This window comes from Leiobunum rupestre, chromosome 2, assembly GCF_980474605.1.
Source record: "Leiobunum rupestre chromosome 2, qqLeiRupe1.1.hap1, whole genome shotgun sequence".
Classification (NCBI taxonomy): domain Eukaryota; kingdom Metazoa; phylum Arthropoda; class Arachnida; order Opiliones; family Sclerosomatidae; genus Leiobunum; species Leiobunum rupestre.
Genome location: NC_143385.1, coordinates 50,609,534 through 50,625,073, shown reverse-complemented (window position 1 = coordinate 50,625,073; position 15,540 = coordinate 50,609,534). Strand labels below are relative to the sequence as shown.

The 15,540-nt window shown below is 33.8% G+C and overlaps 24 non-coding genes across 24 annotated transcripts; all 24 read left to right on the top strand.

The window, feature by feature from the left end:
- Nucleotides 1-397: 397 nt before the first annotated feature.
- LOC149958172 (U5 spliceosomal RNA) lies at nucleotides 398-516 on the top strand. Its single transcript, XR_016479194.1, has one exon. It is a non-coding gene; the product is annotated as a U5 spliceosomal RNA (small nuclear RNA).
- Nucleotides 517-948: 432 nt separating this feature from the next.
- On the top strand, nucleotides 949-1,067 carry LOC149958171 (U5 spliceosomal RNA). Its single transcript, XR_016479193.1, has one exon. It is a non-coding gene; the product is annotated as a U5 spliceosomal RNA (small nuclear RNA).
- Nucleotides 1,068-1,499: 432 nt separating this feature from the next.
- On the top strand, nucleotides 1,500-1,618 carry LOC149958170 (U5 spliceosomal RNA). The gene has a single exon (XR_016479192.1). It is a non-coding gene; the product is annotated as a U5 spliceosomal RNA (small nuclear RNA).
- A 432-nt stretch (nucleotides 1,619-2,050) lies between these two features.
- Nucleotides 2,051-2,169, top strand: LOC149958169 (U5 spliceosomal RNA). Its single transcript, XR_016479191.1, has one exon. It is a non-coding gene; the product is annotated as a U5 spliceosomal RNA (small nuclear RNA).
- Nucleotides 2,170-2,601: 432 nt separating this feature from the next.
- LOC149958168 (U5 spliceosomal RNA) lies at nucleotides 2,602-2,720 on the top strand. The gene has a single exon (XR_016479190.1). It is a non-coding gene; the product is annotated as a U5 spliceosomal RNA (small nuclear RNA).
- A 432-nt stretch (nucleotides 2,721-3,152) lies between these two features.
- Nucleotides 3,153-3,271, top strand: LOC149958167 (U5 spliceosomal RNA). Its single transcript, XR_016479337.1, has one exon. It is a non-coding gene; the product is annotated as a U5 spliceosomal RNA (small nuclear RNA).
- Nucleotides 3,272-3,703: 432 nt separating this feature from the next.
- LOC149958166 (U5 spliceosomal RNA) lies at nucleotides 3,704-3,822 on the top strand. Its single transcript, XR_016479188.1, has one exon. It is a non-coding gene; the product is annotated as a U5 spliceosomal RNA (small nuclear RNA).
- A 432-nt stretch (nucleotides 3,823-4,254) lies between these two features.
- LOC149958165 (U5 spliceosomal RNA) lies at nucleotides 4,255-4,373 on the top strand. Its single transcript, XR_016479187.1, has one exon. It is a non-coding gene; the product is annotated as a U5 spliceosomal RNA (small nuclear RNA).
- A 432-nt stretch (nucleotides 4,374-4,805) lies between these two features.
- LOC149958164 (U5 spliceosomal RNA) lies at nucleotides 4,806-4,924 on the top strand. Its single transcript, XR_016479186.1, has one exon. It is a non-coding gene; the product is annotated as a U5 spliceosomal RNA (small nuclear RNA).
- Nucleotides 4,925-5,356: 432 nt separating this feature from the next.
- LOC149958163 (U5 spliceosomal RNA) lies at nucleotides 5,357-5,475 on the top strand. Its single transcript, XR_016479185.1, has one exon. It is a non-coding gene; the product is annotated as a U5 spliceosomal RNA (small nuclear RNA).
- A 2,402-nt stretch (nucleotides 5,476-7,877) lies between these two features.
- LOC149958162 (U5 spliceosomal RNA) lies at nucleotides 7,878-7,996 on the top strand. The gene has a single exon (XR_016479184.1). It is a non-coding gene; the product is annotated as a U5 spliceosomal RNA (small nuclear RNA).
- Nucleotides 7,997-8,428: 432 nt separating this feature from the next.
- LOC149958161 (U5 spliceosomal RNA) lies at nucleotides 8,429-8,547 on the top strand. The gene has a single exon (XR_016479183.1). It is a non-coding gene; the product is annotated as a U5 spliceosomal RNA (small nuclear RNA).
- Nucleotides 8,548-8,978: 431 nt separating this feature from the next.
- On the top strand, nucleotides 8,979-9,097 carry LOC149958160 (U5 spliceosomal RNA). The gene has a single exon (XR_016479182.1). It is a non-coding gene; the product is annotated as a U5 spliceosomal RNA (small nuclear RNA).
- Nucleotides 9,098-9,529: 432 nt separating this feature from the next.
- Nucleotides 9,530-9,648, top strand: LOC149958159 (U5 spliceosomal RNA). The gene has a single exon (XR_016479181.1). It is a non-coding gene; the product is annotated as a U5 spliceosomal RNA (small nuclear RNA).
- A 432-nt stretch (nucleotides 9,649-10,080) lies between these two features.
- Nucleotides 10,081-10,199, top strand: LOC149958158 (U5 spliceosomal RNA). Its single transcript, XR_016479180.1, has one exon. It is a non-coding gene; the product is annotated as a U5 spliceosomal RNA (small nuclear RNA).
- Nucleotides 10,200-10,631: 432 nt separating this feature from the next.
- Nucleotides 10,632-10,750, top strand: LOC149958157 (U5 spliceosomal RNA). The gene has a single exon (XR_016479179.1). It is a non-coding gene; the product is annotated as a U5 spliceosomal RNA (small nuclear RNA).
- Nucleotides 10,751-11,182: 432 nt separating this feature from the next.
- Nucleotides 11,183-11,301, top strand: LOC149958156 (U5 spliceosomal RNA). Its single transcript, XR_016479177.1, has one exon. It is a non-coding gene; the product is annotated as a U5 spliceosomal RNA (small nuclear RNA).
- Nucleotides 11,302-11,733: 432 nt separating this feature from the next.
- On the top strand, nucleotides 11,734-11,852 carry LOC149958155 (U5 spliceosomal RNA). The gene has a single exon (XR_016479176.1). It is a non-coding gene; the product is annotated as a U5 spliceosomal RNA (small nuclear RNA).
- A 432-nt stretch (nucleotides 11,853-12,284) lies between these two features.
- Nucleotides 12,285-12,403, top strand: LOC149958154 (U5 spliceosomal RNA). The gene has a single exon (XR_016479175.1). It is a non-coding gene; the product is annotated as a U5 spliceosomal RNA (small nuclear RNA).
- A 432-nt stretch (nucleotides 12,404-12,835) lies between these two features.
- Nucleotides 12,836-12,954, top strand: LOC149958153 (U5 spliceosomal RNA). Its single transcript, XR_016479174.1, has one exon. It is a non-coding gene; the product is annotated as a U5 spliceosomal RNA (small nuclear RNA).
- Nucleotides 12,955-13,386: 432 nt separating this feature from the next.
- Nucleotides 13,387-13,505, top strand: LOC149958152 (U5 spliceosomal RNA). Its single transcript, XR_016479173.1, has one exon. It is a non-coding gene; the product is annotated as a U5 spliceosomal RNA (small nuclear RNA).
- Nucleotides 13,506-13,937: 432 nt separating this feature from the next.
- On the top strand, nucleotides 13,938-14,056 carry LOC149958151 (U5 spliceosomal RNA). Its single transcript, XR_016479172.1, has one exon. It is a non-coding gene; the product is annotated as a U5 spliceosomal RNA (small nuclear RNA).
- A 432-nt stretch (nucleotides 14,057-14,488) lies between these two features.
- Nucleotides 14,489-14,607, top strand: LOC149958150 (U5 spliceosomal RNA). Its single transcript, XR_016479171.1, has one exon. It is a non-coding gene; the product is annotated as a U5 spliceosomal RNA (small nuclear RNA).
- Nucleotides 14,608-15,039: 432 nt separating this feature from the next.
- Nucleotides 15,040-15,158, top strand: LOC149958149 (U5 spliceosomal RNA). The gene has a single exon (XR_016479170.1). It is a non-coding gene; the product is annotated as a U5 spliceosomal RNA (small nuclear RNA).
- Nucleotides 15,159-15,540: the final 382 nt, after the last annotated feature.

Genomic DNA, 15,540 nt, shown 5'->3' with positions numbered 1-15,540 from the left:
AACACCTGTGTGAAAACCTTTAAAGTTTCAATGTTTCGACGTTTAAATTTCACGAATGACTATAACGCCGCCAGCTACGGCGGGGTTTTATTGAAATGGCATCAAAAAATTTCGAACGATTAAATGATAATTTTGGTCATGGTCATGGTCATGGTCAGCAGTTAAGCGAAGGAAAAAAAAGAAAATTGCAGACGATTCCTTTAACAATTACATGTTGAGTTAATAACAAAATTTCTTTTTTTAACACCTTCTTACAAGAACGGTAATTTGTGCGTTTCTCATGATAAAGTAATGTAATTAAAATCTTCGCTTTATTACTTGTAATTCATACAAATAAAATATAGTGTAACATGGTTTGATACAATAATCATTTTACTTATAGTAGCCACGATATATTATGCTCTAGCTTCTCCTCAATCGCTTTAATCTTTCGCCTTTTACTAAAGATTACCGTGGGGAGGAGCAATATTATGAGCCTTTAAGCTATTTTTGAATACTCTACCTTGTGGTAGAGTTCGCTTTGAATCTAAAAATAAACACCCACATCGCAAAACACCTGTGTGAAAACCTTTAAAGTTTCAATGTTTCGACGTTTAAATTTCACGAATGACTATAACGCCGCCAGCTACGGCGGGGTTTTATTGAAATGGCATCAAAAAATTTCGAACGATTAAATGATAATTTTGGTCATGGTCATGGTCATGGTCAGCAGTTAAGCGAAGGAAAAAAAAGAAAATTGCAGACGATTCCTTTAACAATTACATGTTGAGTTAATAACAAAATTTCTTTTTTTAACACCTTCTTACAAGAACGGTAATTTGTGCGTTTCTCATGATAAAGTAATGTAATTAAAATCTTCGCTTTATTACTTGTAATTCATACAAATAAAATATAGTGTAACATGGTTTGATACAATAATCATTTTACTTATAGTAGCCACGATATATTATGCTCTAGCTTCTCCTCAATCGCTTTAATCTTTCGCCTTTTACTAAAGATTACCGTGGGGAGGAGCAATATTATGAGCCTTTAAGCTATTTTTGAATACTCTACCTTGTGGTAGAGTTCGCTTTGAATCTAAAAATAAACACCCACATCGCAAAACACCTGTGTGAAAACCTTTAAAGTTTCAATGTTTCGACGTTTAAATTTCACGAATGACTATAACGCCGCCAGCTACGGCGGGGTTTTATTGAAATGGCATCAAAAAATTTCGAACGATTAAATGATAATTTTGGTCATGGTCATGGTCATGGTCAGCAGTTAAGCGAAGGAAAAAAAAGAAAATTGCAGACGATTCCTTTAACAATTACATGTTGAGTTAATAACAAAATTTCTTTTTTTAACACCTTCTTACAAGAACGGTAATTTGTGCGTTTCTCATGATAAAGTAATGTAATTAAAATCTTCGCTTTATTACTTGTAATTCATACAAATAAAATATAGTGTAACATGGTTTGATACAATAATCATTTTACTTATAGTAGCCACGATATATTATGCTCTAGCTTCTCCTCAATCGCTTTAATCTTTCGCCTTTTACTAAAGATTACCGTGGGGAGGAGCAATATTATGAGCCTTTAAGCTATTTTTGAATACTCTACCTTGTGGTAGAGTTCGCTTTGAATCTAAAAATAAACACCCACATCGCAAAACACCTGTGTGAAAACCTTTAAAGTTTCAATGTTTCGACGTTTAAATTTCACGAATGACTATAACGCCGCCAGCTACGGCGGGGTTTTATTGAAATGGCATCAAAAAATTTCGAACGATTAAATGATAATTTTGGTCATGGTCATGGTCATGGTCAGCAGTTAAGCGAAGGAAAAAAAAGAAAATTGCAGACGATTCCTTTAACAATTACATGTTGAGTTAATAACAAAATTTCTTTTTTTAACACCTTCTTACAAGAACGGTAATTTGTGCGTTTCTCATGATAAAGTAATGTAATTAAAATCTTCGCTTTATTACTTGTAATTCATACAAATAAAATATAGTGTAACATGGTTTGATACAATAATCATTTTACTTATAGTAGCCACGATATATTATGCTCTAGCTTCTCCTCAATCGCTTTAATCTTTCGCCTTTTACTAAAGATTACCGTGGGGAGGAGCAATATTATGAGCCTTTAAGCTATTTTTGAATACTCTACCTTGTGGTAGAGTTCGCTTTGAATCTAAAAATAAACACCCACATCGCAAAACACCTGTGTGAAAACCTTTAAAGTTTCAATGTTTCGACGTTTAAATTTCACGAATGACTATAACGCCGCCAGCTACGGCGGGGTTTTATTGAAATGGCATCAAAAAATTTCGAACGATTAAATGATAATTTTGGTCATGGTCATGGTCATGGTCAGCAGTTAAGCGAAGGAAAAAAAAGAAAATTGCAGACGATTCCTTTAACAATTACATGTTGAGTTAATAACAAAATTTCTTTTTTTAACACCTTCTTACAAGAACGGTAATTTGTGCGTTTCTCATGATAAAGTAATGTAATTAAAATCTTCGCTTTATTACTTGTAATTCATACAAATAAAATATAGTGTAACATGGTTTGATACAATAATCATTTTACTTATAGTAGCCACGATATATTATGCTCTAGCTTCTCCTCAATCGCTTTAATCTTTCGCCTTTTACTAAAGATTACCGTGGGGAGGAGCAATATTATGAGCCTTTAAGCTATTTTTGAATACTCTACCTTGTGGTAGAGTTCGCTTTGAATCTAAAAATAAACACCCACATCGCAAAACACCTGTGTGAAAACCTTTAAAGTTTCAATGTTTCGACGTTTAAATTTCACGAATGACTATAACGCCGCCAGCTACGGCGGGGTTTTATTGAAATGGCATCAAAAAATTTCGAACGATTAAATGATAATTTTGGTCATGGTCATGGTCATGGTCAGCAGTTAAGCGAAGGAAAAAAAAGAAAATTGCAGACGATTCCTTTAACAATTACATGTTGAGTTAATAACAAAATTTCTTTTTTTAACACCTTCTTACAAGAACGGTAATTTGTGCGTTTCTCATGATAAAGTAATGTAATTAAAATCTTCGCTTTATTACTTGTAATTCATACAAATAAAATATAGTGTAACATGGTTTGATACAATAATCATTTTACTTATAGTAGCCACGATATATTATGCTCTAGCTTCTTCTCAATCGCTTTAATCTTTCGCCTTTTACTAAAGATTACCGTGGGGAGGAGCAATATTATGAGCCTTTAAGCTATTTTTGAATACTCTACCTTGTGGTAGAGTTCGCTTTGAATCTAAAAATAAACACCCACATCGCAAAACACCTGTGTGAAAACCTTTAAAGTTTCAATGTTTCGACGTTTAAATTTCACGAATGACTATAACGCCGCCAGCTACGGCGGGGTTTTATTGAAATGGCATCAAAAAATTTCGAACGATTAAATGATAATTTTGGTCATGGTCATGGTCATGGTCAGCAGTTAAGCGAAGGAAAAAAAAGAAAATTGCAGACGATTCCTTTAACAATTACATGTTGAGTTAATAACAAAATTTCTTTTTTTAACACCTTCTTACAAGAACGGTAATTTGTGCGTTTCTCATGATAAAGTAATGTAATTAAAATCTTCGCTTTATTACTTGTAATTCATACAAATAAAATATAGTGTAACATGGTTTGATACAATAATCATTTTACTTATAGTAGCCACGATATATTATGCTCTAGCTTCTCCTCAATCGCTTTAATCTTTCGCCTTTTACTAAAGATTACCGTGGGGAGGAGCAATATTATGAGCCTTTAAGCTATTTTTGAATACTCTACCTTGTGGTAGAGTTCGCTTTGAATCTAAAAATAAACACCCACATCGCAAAACACCTGTGTGAAAACCTTTAAAGTTTCAATGTTTCGACGTTTAAATTTCACGAATGACTATAACGCCGCCAGCTACGGCGGGGTTTTATTGAAATGGCATCAAAAAATTTCGAACGATTAAATGATAATTTTGGTCATGGTCATGGTCATGGTCAGCAGTTAAGCGAAGGAAAAAAAAGAAAATTGCAGACGATTCCTTTAACAATTACATGTTGAGTTAATAACAAAATTTCTTTTTTTAACACCTTCTTACAAGAACGGTAATTTGTGCGTTTCTCATGATAAAGTAATGTAATTAAAATCTTCGCTTTATTACTTGTAATTCATACAAATAAAATATAGTGTAACATGGTTTGATACAATAATCATTTTACTTATAGTAGCCACGATATATTATGCTCTAGCTTCTCCTCAATCGCTTTAATCTTTCGCCTTTTACTAAAGATTACCGTGGGGAGGAGCAATATTATGAGCCTTTAAGCTATTTTTGAATACTCTACCTTGTGGTAGAGTTCGCTTTGAATCTAAAAATAAACACCCACATCGCAAAACACCTGTGTGAAAACCTTTAAAGTTTCAATGTTTCGACGTTTAAATTTCACGAATGACTATAACGCCGCCAGCTACGGCGGGGTTTTATTGAAATGGCATCAAAAAATTTCGAACGATTAAATGATAATTTTGGTCATGGTCATGGTCATGGTCAGCAGTTAAGCGAAGGAAAAAAAAGAAAATTGCAGACGATTCCTTTAACAATTACATGTTGAGTTAATAACAAAATTTCTTTTTTTAACACCTTCTTACAAGAACGGTAATTTGTGCGTTTCTCATGATAAAGTAATGTAATTAAAATCTTCGCTTTATTACTTGTAATTCATACAAATAAAATATAGTGTAACATGGTTTGATACAATAATCATTTTACTTATAGTAGCCACGATATATTATGCTCTAGCTTCTCCTCAATCGCTTTAATCTTTCGCCTTTTACTAAAGATTACCGTGGGGAGGAGCAATATTATGAGCCTTTAAGCTATTTTTGAATACTCTACCTTGTGGTAGAGTTCGCTTTGAATCTAAAAATAAACACCCACATCGCAAAACACCTGTGTGAAAACCTTTAAAGTTTCAATGTTTCGACGTTTAAATTTCACGAATGACTATAACGCCGCCAGCTACGGCGGGGTTTTATTGAAATGGCATCAAAAAATTTCGAACGATTAAATGATAATTTTGGTCATGGTCATGGTCATGGTCAGCAGTTAAGCGAAGGAAAAAAAAGAAAATTGCAGACGATTCCTTTAACAATTACATGTTGAGTTAATAACAAAATTTCTTTTTTTAACACCTTCTTACAAGAACGGTAATTTGTGCGTTTCTCATGATAAAGTAATGTAATTAAAATCTTCGCTTTATTACTTGTAATTCATACAAATAAAATATAGTGTAACATGGTTTGATACAATAATCATTTTACTTATAGTAGCCACGATATATTATGCTCTAGCTTCTCCTCAATCGCTTTAATCTTTCGCCTTTTACTAAAGATTACCGTGGGGAGGAGCAATATTATGAGCCTTTAAGCTATTTTTGAATACTCTACCTTGTGGTAGAGTTCGCTTTGAATCTAAAAATAAACACCCACATCGCAAAACACCTGTGTGAAAACCTTTAAAGTTTCAATGTTTCGACGTTTAAATTTCACGAATGACTATAACGCCGCCAGCTACGGCGGGGTTTTATTGAAATGGCATCAAAAAATTTCGAACGATTAAATGATAATTTTGGTCATGGTCATGGTCATGGTCAGCAGTTAAGCGAAGGAAAAAAAAGAAAATTTCAGACGATTCCTTTAACAATTACATGTTGAGTTAATAACAAAATTTCTTTTTTTAACACCTTCTTACAAGAACGGTAATTTGTGCGTTTCTCATGATAAAGTAATGTAATTAAAATCTTCGCTTTATTACTTGTAATTCATACAAATAAAATATAGTGTAACATGGTTTGATACAATAATCATTTTACTTATAGTAGCCACGATATATTATGCTCTAGCTTCTCCTCAATCGCTTTAATCTTTCGCCTTTTACTAAATTTTTTTTACTGGTAGTTTTTTATTTTAAACGTAGTCCGGGTTTTGTACGTGGTCATGGCGCCTTCGGGCCGTCTTAAGCGCCCTCTGTCGCTGAAAATTGATGTCGGAGGAGATAATCTGAAGTTTCTGGATGTCGCAAGGGCTTTCTTCGACCAATTTGGACCTGCGTCAATCAGGTGTTGTCAGCCGAAAGGTAGAGGCGTGTTCCACGTAACCTGCTCATCGAAAGAAGAATATGAAAAAATTTTTAGTTCCGGTTCCATCACGATCGGACAAGGTTCCTTCCAAGTCTCCCCAGTTGATTCAGATGAGATGGTGATCACCGTTATCGGTGCCCCTTATGAACTTGACCAAGCCGTCGTCAGCGGAGGACTGCGACCTTATGGCGATGTCCTCTCGTGGGACTACGAAGTGGACAAGGACTTCCCGCAACTCACGAATGGAAATAGAATTGTTAAAATGAAGATGAGAGCGCCTGTCCCGAACGTCATACTTGCCGGGAGTTTCAGGGTAAATATCCAGTACCGAGGCGTCAAGCGTCAGTGTTACAGATGCGGATCTAGTGATCATCTTGCTCGAGCATGTACCACGGAAGACCGTCGTTGGGTCCAGAAAGCAGCCGAAGTGGCTTTGGAAGCGTATGAGAGTTCCCAGACTTTAAAATCGACCGCAGATGGCACTCCAGTAGAGGAATCTCCCGAAGTTACCTCTGCTAAAGACAAAAAAGCCGAAGAAAAGTCTATGGTCAGCAACGAAATAGAAGAAGTTAAATACGATAGTTCACCAGTTTCCTCTCAGTCTTCCCCGTCGTCTCCAACGTCTCCAAGTGTTACCGGAACTCCACAACTCCCGCCTCCCATTCATTGCACAGATGAGCCAGTATCACCAGACCGTTCATATAGCGACACTGTTAAAATTTCACCGGATCCCGTTCCTACAGAAAAAAAAGTTCCCATCACGGCGGTTTCAGTGTGGAAAGCCCAACAAAGGAAAAACAATTCAACGATCACGCCCACCTTTGCTCCAGGAAGGGTTAGAACAGCGCCGAAGCGCCCAAGCACTTCTTCTGCGGGGGGAAACCCACGGAAGAAGTAACAATTCAATTGAACTGTCGTCAAAAGTGGTGCAACCTTGATTTTAGATAGGTTTTTAATTGAATATTATTGTTGCGTGAGATTTTATTGATTTTAAATGATATCAGTGTACTAATATTATTTTTAATTTTTAGATTATGTGTACTATAATGTTTATATTTAAATTTTCGTTTTTTATTTTTAATTGAAGCTGGCTGAAAAAATGAAAAAGAAACGCTGTAAAATTTATTGTAGATAATTTGATTAGGCTTTTTTTTACAACCAAAATTTATTTTGTTTTGTAAAAATAATTTAATTAATAAACAATAAAAGCCTTTTACTAAAGATTACCGTGGGGAGGAGCAATATTATGAGCCTTTAAGCTATTTTTGAATACTCTACCTTGTGGTAGAGTTCGCTTTGAATCTAAAAATAAACACCCACATCGCAAAACACCTGTGTGAAAACCTTTAAAGTTTCAATGTTTCGACGTTTAAATTTCACGAATGACTATAACGCCGCCAGCTACGGCGGGGTTTTATTGAAATGGCATCAAAAAATTTCGAACGATTAAATGATAATTTTGGTCATGGTCATGGTCATGGTCAGCAGTTAAGCGAAGGAAAAAAAAGAAAATTGCAGACGATTCCTTTAACAATTACATGTTGAGTTAATAACAAAATTTCTTTTTTTAACACCTTCTTACAAGAACGGTAATTTGTGCGTTTCTCATGATAAAGTAATGTAATTAAAATCTTCGCTTTATTACTTGTAATTCATACAAATAAAATATAGTGTAACATGGTTTGATACAATAATCATTTTACTTATAGTAGCCACGATATATTATGCTCTAGCTTCTCCTCAATCGCTTTAATCTTTCGCCTTTTACTAAAGATTACCGTGGGGAGGAGCAATATTATGAGCCTTTAAGCTATTTTTGAATACTCTACCTTGTGGTAGAGTTCGCTTTGAATCTAAAAATAAACACCCACATCGCAAAACACCTGTGTGAAAACCTTTAAAGTTTCAATGTTTCGACGTTTAAATTTCACGAATGACTATAACGCCGCCAGCTACGGCGGGGTTTTATTGAAATGGCATCAAAAAATTTCGAACGATTAAATGATAATTTTGGTCATGGTCATGGTCATGGTCAGCAGTTAAGCGAAGGAAAAAAAAGAAAATTGCAGACGATTCCTTTAACAATTACATGTTGAGTTAATAACAAAATTTCTTTTTTTAACACCTTCTTACAAGAACGGTAATTTGTGCGTTTCTCATGATAAAGTAATGTAATTAAAATCTTCGCTTTATTACTTGTAATTCATACAAATAAAATATAGTGTAACATGGTTTGATACAATAATCATTTTACTTATAGTAGCCACGATATATTATGCTCTAGCTTCTCCTCAATCGCTTTAATCTTTCGCCTTTTACTAAAGATTACCGTGGGGAGGAGCAATATTATGAGCCTTTAAGCTATTTTTGAATACTCTACCTTGTGGTAGAGTTCGCTTTGATCTAAAAATAAACACCCACATCGCAAAACACCTGTGTGAAAACCTTTAAAGTTTCAATGTTTCGACGTTTAAATTTCACGAATGACTATAACGCCGCCAGCTACGGCGGGGTTTTATTGAAATGGCATCAAAAAATTTCGAACGATTAAATGATAATTTTGGTCATGGTCATGGTCATGGTCAGCAGTTAAGCGAAGGAAAAAAAAGAAAATTTCAGACGATTCCTTTAACAATTACATGTTGAGTTAATAACAAAATTTCTTTTTTTAACACCTTCTTACAAGAACGGTAATTTGTGCGTTTCTCATGATAAAGTAATGTAATTAAAATCTTCGCTTTATTACTTGTAATTCATACAAATAAAATATAGTGTAACATGGTTTGATACAATAATCATTTTACTTATAGTAGCCACGATATATTATGCTCTAGCTTCTCCTCAATCGCTTTAATCTTTCGCCTTTTACTAAAGATTACCGTGGGGAGGAGCAATATTATGAGCCTTTAAGCTATTTTTGAATACTCTACCTTGTGGTAGAGTTCGCTTTGAATCTAAAAATAAACACCCACATCGCAAAACACCTGTGTGAAAACCTTTAAAGTTTCAATGTTTCGACGTTTAAATTTCACGAATGACTATAACGCCGCCAGCTACGGCGGGGTTTTATTGAAATGGCATCAAAAAATTTCGAACGATTAAATGATAATTTTGGTCATGGTCATGGTCATGGTCAGCAGTTAAGCGAAGGAAAAAAAAGAAAATTGCAGACGATTCCTTTAACAATTACATGTTGAGTTAATAACAAAATTTCTTTTTTTAACACCTTCTTACAAGAACGGTAATTTGTGCGTTTCTCATGATAAAGTAATGTAATTAAAATCTTCGCTTTATTACTTGTAATTCATACAAATAAAATATAGTGTAACATGGTTTGATACAATAATCATTTTACTTATAGTAGCCACGATATATTATGCTCTAGCTTCTCCTCAATCGCTTTAATCTTTCGCCTTTTACTAAAGATTACCGTGGGGAGGAGCAATATTATGAGCCTTTAAGCTATTTTTGAATACTCTACCTTGTGGTAGAGTTCGCTTTGAATCTAAAAATAAACACCCACATCGCAAAACACCTGTGTGAAAACCTTTAAAGTTTCAATGTTTCGACGTTTAAATTTCACGAATGACTATAACGCCGCCAGCTACGGCGGGGTTTTATTGAAATGGCATCAAAAAATTTCGAACGATTAAATGATAATTTTGGTCATGGTCATGGTCATGGTCAGCAGTTAAGCGAAGGAAAAAAAAGAAAATTGCAGACGATTCCTTTAACAATTACATGTTGAGTTAATAACAAAATTTCTTTTTTTAACACCTTCTTACAAGAACGGTAATTTGTGCGTTTCTCATGATAAAGTAATGTAATTAAAATCTTCGCTTTATTACTTGTAATTCATACAAATAAAATATAGTGTAACATGGTTTGATACAATAATCATTTTACTTATAGTAGCCACGATATATTATGCTCTAGCTTCTCCTCAATCGCTTTAATCTTTCGCCTTTTACTAAAGATTACCGTGGGGAGGAGCAATATTATGAGCCTTTAAGCTATTTTTGAATACTCTACCTTGTGGTAGAGTTCGCTTTGAATCTAAAAATAAACACCCACATCGCAAAACACCTGTGTGAAAACCTTTAAAGTTTCAATGTTTCGACGTTTAAATTTCACGAATGACTATAACGCCGCCAGCTACGGCGGGGTTTTATTGAAATGGCATCAAAAAATTTCGAACGATTAAATGATAATTTTGGTCATGGTCATGGTCATGGTCAGCAGTTAAGCGAAGGAAAAAAAAGAAAATTGCAGACGATTCCTTTAACAATTACATGTTGAGTTAATAACAAAATTTCTTTTTTTAACACCTTCTTACAAGAACGGTAATTTGTGCGTTTCTCATGATAAAGTAATGTAATTAAAATCTTCGCTTTATTACTTGTAATTCATACAAATAAAATATAGTGTAACATGGTTTGATACAATAATCATTTTACTTATAGTAGCCACGATATATTATGCTCTAGCTTCTCCTCAATCGCTTTAATCTTTCGCCTTTTACTAAAGATTACCGTGGGGAGGAGCAATATTATGAGCCTTTAAGCTATTTTTGAATACTCTACCTTGTGGTAGAGTTCGCTTTGAATCTAAAAATAAACACCCACATCGCAAAACACCTGTGTGAAAACCTTTAAAGTTTCAATGTTTCGACGTTTAAATTTCACGAATGACTATAACGCCGCCAGCTACGGCGGGGTTTTATTGAAATGGCATCAAAAAATTTCGAACGATTAAATGATAATTTTGGTCATGGTCATGGTCATGGTCAGCAGTTAAGCGAAGGAAAAAAAAGAAAATTGCAGACGATTCCTTTAACAATTACATGTTGAGTTAATAACAAAATTTCTTTTTTTAACACCTTCTTACAAGAACGGTAATTTGTGCGTTTCTCATGATAAAGTAATGTAATTAAAATCTTCGCTTTATTACTCGTAATTCATACAAATAAAATATAGTGTAACATGGTTTGATACAATAATCATTTTACTTATAGTAGCCACGATATATTATGCTCTAGCTTCTCCTCAATCGCTTTAATCTTTCGCCTTTTACTAAAGATTACCGTGGGGAGGAGCAATATTATGAGCCTTTAAGCTATTTTTGAATACTCTACCTTGTGGTAGAGTTCGCTTTGAATCTAAAAATAAACACCCACATCGCAAAACACCTGTGTGAAAACCTTTAAAGTTTCAATGTTTCGACGTTTAAATTTCACGAATGACTATAACGCCGCCAGCTACGGCGGGGTTTTATTGAAATGGCATCAAAAAATTTCGAACGATTAAATGATAATTTTGGTCATGGTCATGGTCATGGTCAGCAGTTAAGCGAAGGAAAAAAAAGAAAATTGCAGACGATTCCTTTAACAATTACATGTTGAGTTAATAACAAAATTTCTTTTTTTAACACCTTCTTACAAGAACGGTAATTTGTGCGTTTCTCATGATAAAGTAATGTAATTAAAATCTTCGCTTTATTACTCGTAATTCATACAAATAAAATATAGTGTAACATGGTTTGATACAATAATCATTTTACTTATAGTAGCCACGATATATTATGCTCTAGCTTCTCCTCAATCGCTTTAATCTTTCGCCTTTTACTAAAGATTACCGTGGGGAGGAGCAATATTATGAGCCTTTAAGCTATTTTTGAATACTCTACCTTGTGGTAGAGTTCGCTTTGAATCTAAAAATAAACACCCACATCGCAAAACACCTGTGTGAAAACCTTTAAAGTTTCAATGTTTCGACGTTTAAATTTCACGAATGACTATAACGCCGCCAGCTACGGCGGGGTTTTATTGAAATGGCATCAAAAAATTTCGAACGATTAAATGATAATTTTGGTCATGGTCATGGTCATGGTCAGCAGTTAAGCGAAGGAAAAAAAAGAAAATTTCAGACGATTCCTTTAACAATTACATGTTGAGTTAATAACAAAATTTCTTTTTTTAACACCTTCTTACAAGAACGGTAATTTGTGCGTTTCTCATGATAAAGTAATGTAATTAAAATCTTCGCTTTATTACTTGTAATTCATACAAATAAAATATAGTGTAACATGGTTTGATACAATAATCATTTTACTTATAGTAGCCACGATATATTATGCTCTAGCTTCTCCTCAATCGCTTTAATCTTTCGCCTTTTACTAAAGATTACCGTGGGGAGGAGCAATATTATGAGCCTTTAAGCTATTTTTGAATACTCTACCTTGTGGTAGAGTTCGCTTTGAATCTAAAAATAAACACCCACATCGCAAAACACCTGTGTGAAAACCTTTAAAGTTTCAATGTTTCGACGTTTAAATTTCACGAATGACTATAACGCCGCCAGCTACGGCGGGGTTTTATTGAAATGGCATCAAAAAATTTCGAACGATTAAATGATAATTTTGGTCATGGTCATGGTCATGGTCAGCAGTTAAGCGAAGGAAAAAAAAGAAAATTGCAGACGATTCCTTTAACAATTACATGTTGAGTTAATAACAAAATTTCTTTTTTTAACACCTTCTTACAAGAACGGTAATTTGTGCGTTTCTCATGATAAAGTAATGTAATTAAAATCTTCGCTTTATTACTTGTAATTCATACAAATAAAATATAGTGTAACATGGTTTGATACAATAATCATTTTACTTATAGTAGCCACGATATATTATGCTCTAGCTTCTCCTCAATCGCTTTAATCTTTCGCCTTTTACTAAAGATTACCGTGGGGAGGAGCAATATTATGAGCCTTTAAGCTATTTTTGAATACTCTACCTTGTGGTAGAGTTCGCTTTGAATCTAAAAATAAACACCCACATCGCAAAACACCTGTGTGAAAACCTTTAAAGTTTCAATGTTTCGACGTTTAAATTTCACGAATGACTATAACGCCGCCAGCTACGGCGGGGTTTTATTGAAATGGCATCAAAAAATTTCGAACGATTAAATGATAATTTTGGTCATGGTCATGGTCATGGTCAGCAGTTAAGCGAAGGAAAAAAAAGAAAATTGCAGACGATTCCTTTAACAATTACATGTTGAGTTAATAACAAAATTTCTTTTTTTAACACCTTCTTACAAGAACGGTAATTTGTGCGTTTCTCATGATAAAGTAATGTAATTAAAATCTTCGCTTTATTACTTGTAATTCATACAAATAAAATATAGTGTAACATGGTTTGATACAATAATCATTTTACTTATAGTAGCCACGATATATTATGCTCTAGCTTCTCCTCAATCGCTTTAATCTTTCGCCTTTTACTAAAGATTACCGTGGGGAGGAGCAATATTATGAGCCTTTAAGCTATTTTTGAATACTCTACCTTGTGGTAGAGTTCGCTTTGAATCTAAAAATAAACACCCACATCGCAAAACACCTGTGTGAAAACCTTTAAAGTTTCAATGTTTCGACGTTTAAATTTCACGAATGACTATAACGCCGCCAGCTACGGCGGGGTTTTATTGAAATGGCATCAAAAAATTTCGAACGATTAAATGATAATTTTGGTCATGGTCATGGTCATGGTCAGCAGTTAAGCGAAGGAAAAAAAAGAAAATTTCAGACGATTCCTTTAACAATTACATGTTGAGTTAATAACAAAATTTCTTTTTTTAACACCTTCTTACAAGAACGGTAATTTGTGCGTTTCTCATGATAAAGTAATGTAATTAAAATCTTCGCTTTATTACTTGTAATTCATACAAATAAAATATAGTGTAACATGGTTTGATACAATAATCATTTTACTTATAGTAGCCACGATATATTATGCTCTAGCTTCTCCTCAATCGCTTTAATCTTTCGCCTTTTACTAAAGATTACCGTGGGGAGGAGCAATATTATGAGCCTTTAAGCTATTTTTGAATACTCTACCTTGTGGTAGAGTTCGCTTTGAATCTAAAAATAAACACCCACATCGCAAAACACCTGTGTGAAAACCTTTAAAGTTTCAATGTTTCGACGTTTAAATTTCACGAATGACTATAACGCCGCCAGCTACGGCGGGGTTTTATTGAAATGGCATCAAAAAATTTCGAACGATTAAATGATAATTTTGGTCATGGTCATGGTCATGGTCAGCAGTTAAGCGAAGGAAAAAAAAGAAAATTGCAGACGATTCCTTTAACAATTACATGTTGAGTTAATAACAAAATTTCTTTTTTTAACACCTTCTTACAAGAACGGTAATTTGTGCGTTTCTCATGATAAAGTAATGTAATTAAAATCTTCGCTTTATTACTTGTAATTCATACAAATAAAATATAGTGTAACATGGTTTGATACAATAATCATTTTACTTATAGTAGCCACGATATATTATGCTCTAGCTTCTCCTCAATCGCTTTAATCTTTCGCCTTTTACTAAAGATTACCGTGGGGAGGAGCAATATTATGAGCCTTTAAGCTATTTTTGAATACTCTACCTTGTGGTAGAGTTCGCTTTGAATCTAAAAATAAACACCCACATCGCAAAACACCTGTGTGAAAACCTTTAAAGTTTCAATGTTTCGACGTTTAAATTTCACGAATGACTATAACGCCGCCAGCTACGGCGGGGTTTTATTGAAATGGCATCAAAAAATTTCGAACGATTAAATGATAATTTTGGTCATGGTCATGGTCATGGTCAGCAGTTAAGCGAAGGAAAAAAAAGAAAATTGCAGACGATTCCTTTAACAATTACATGTTGAGTTAATAACAAAATTTCTTTTTTTAACACCTTCTTACAAGAACGGTAATTTGTGCGTTTCTCATGATAAAGTAATGTAATTAAAATCTTCGCTTTATTACTTGTAATTCATACAAATAAAATATAGTGTAACATGGTTTGATACAATAATCATTTTACTTATAGTAGCCACGATATATTATGCTCTAGCTTCTCCTCAATCGCTTTAATCTTTCGCCTTTTACTAAAGATTACCGTGGGGAGGAGCAATATTATGAGCCTTTAAGCTATTTTTGAATACTCTACCTTGTGGTAGAGTTCGCTTTGAATCTAAAAATAAACACCCACATCGCAAAACACCTGTGTGAAAACCTTTAAAGTTTCAATGTTTCGACGTTTAAATTTCACGAATGACTATAACGCCGCCAGCTACGGCGGGGTTTTATTGAAATGGCATCAAAAAATTTCGAACGATTAAATGATAATTTTGGTCATGGTCATGGTCATGGTCAGCAGTTAAGCGAAGGAAAAAAAAGAAAATTGCAGACGATTCCTTTAACAATTACATGTTGAGTTAATAACAAAATTTCTTTTTTTAACACCTTCTTACAAGAACGGTAATTTGTGCGTTTCTCATGATAAAGTAATGTAATTAAAATCTTCGCTTTATTACTTGTAATTCATACAAATAAAATATAGTGT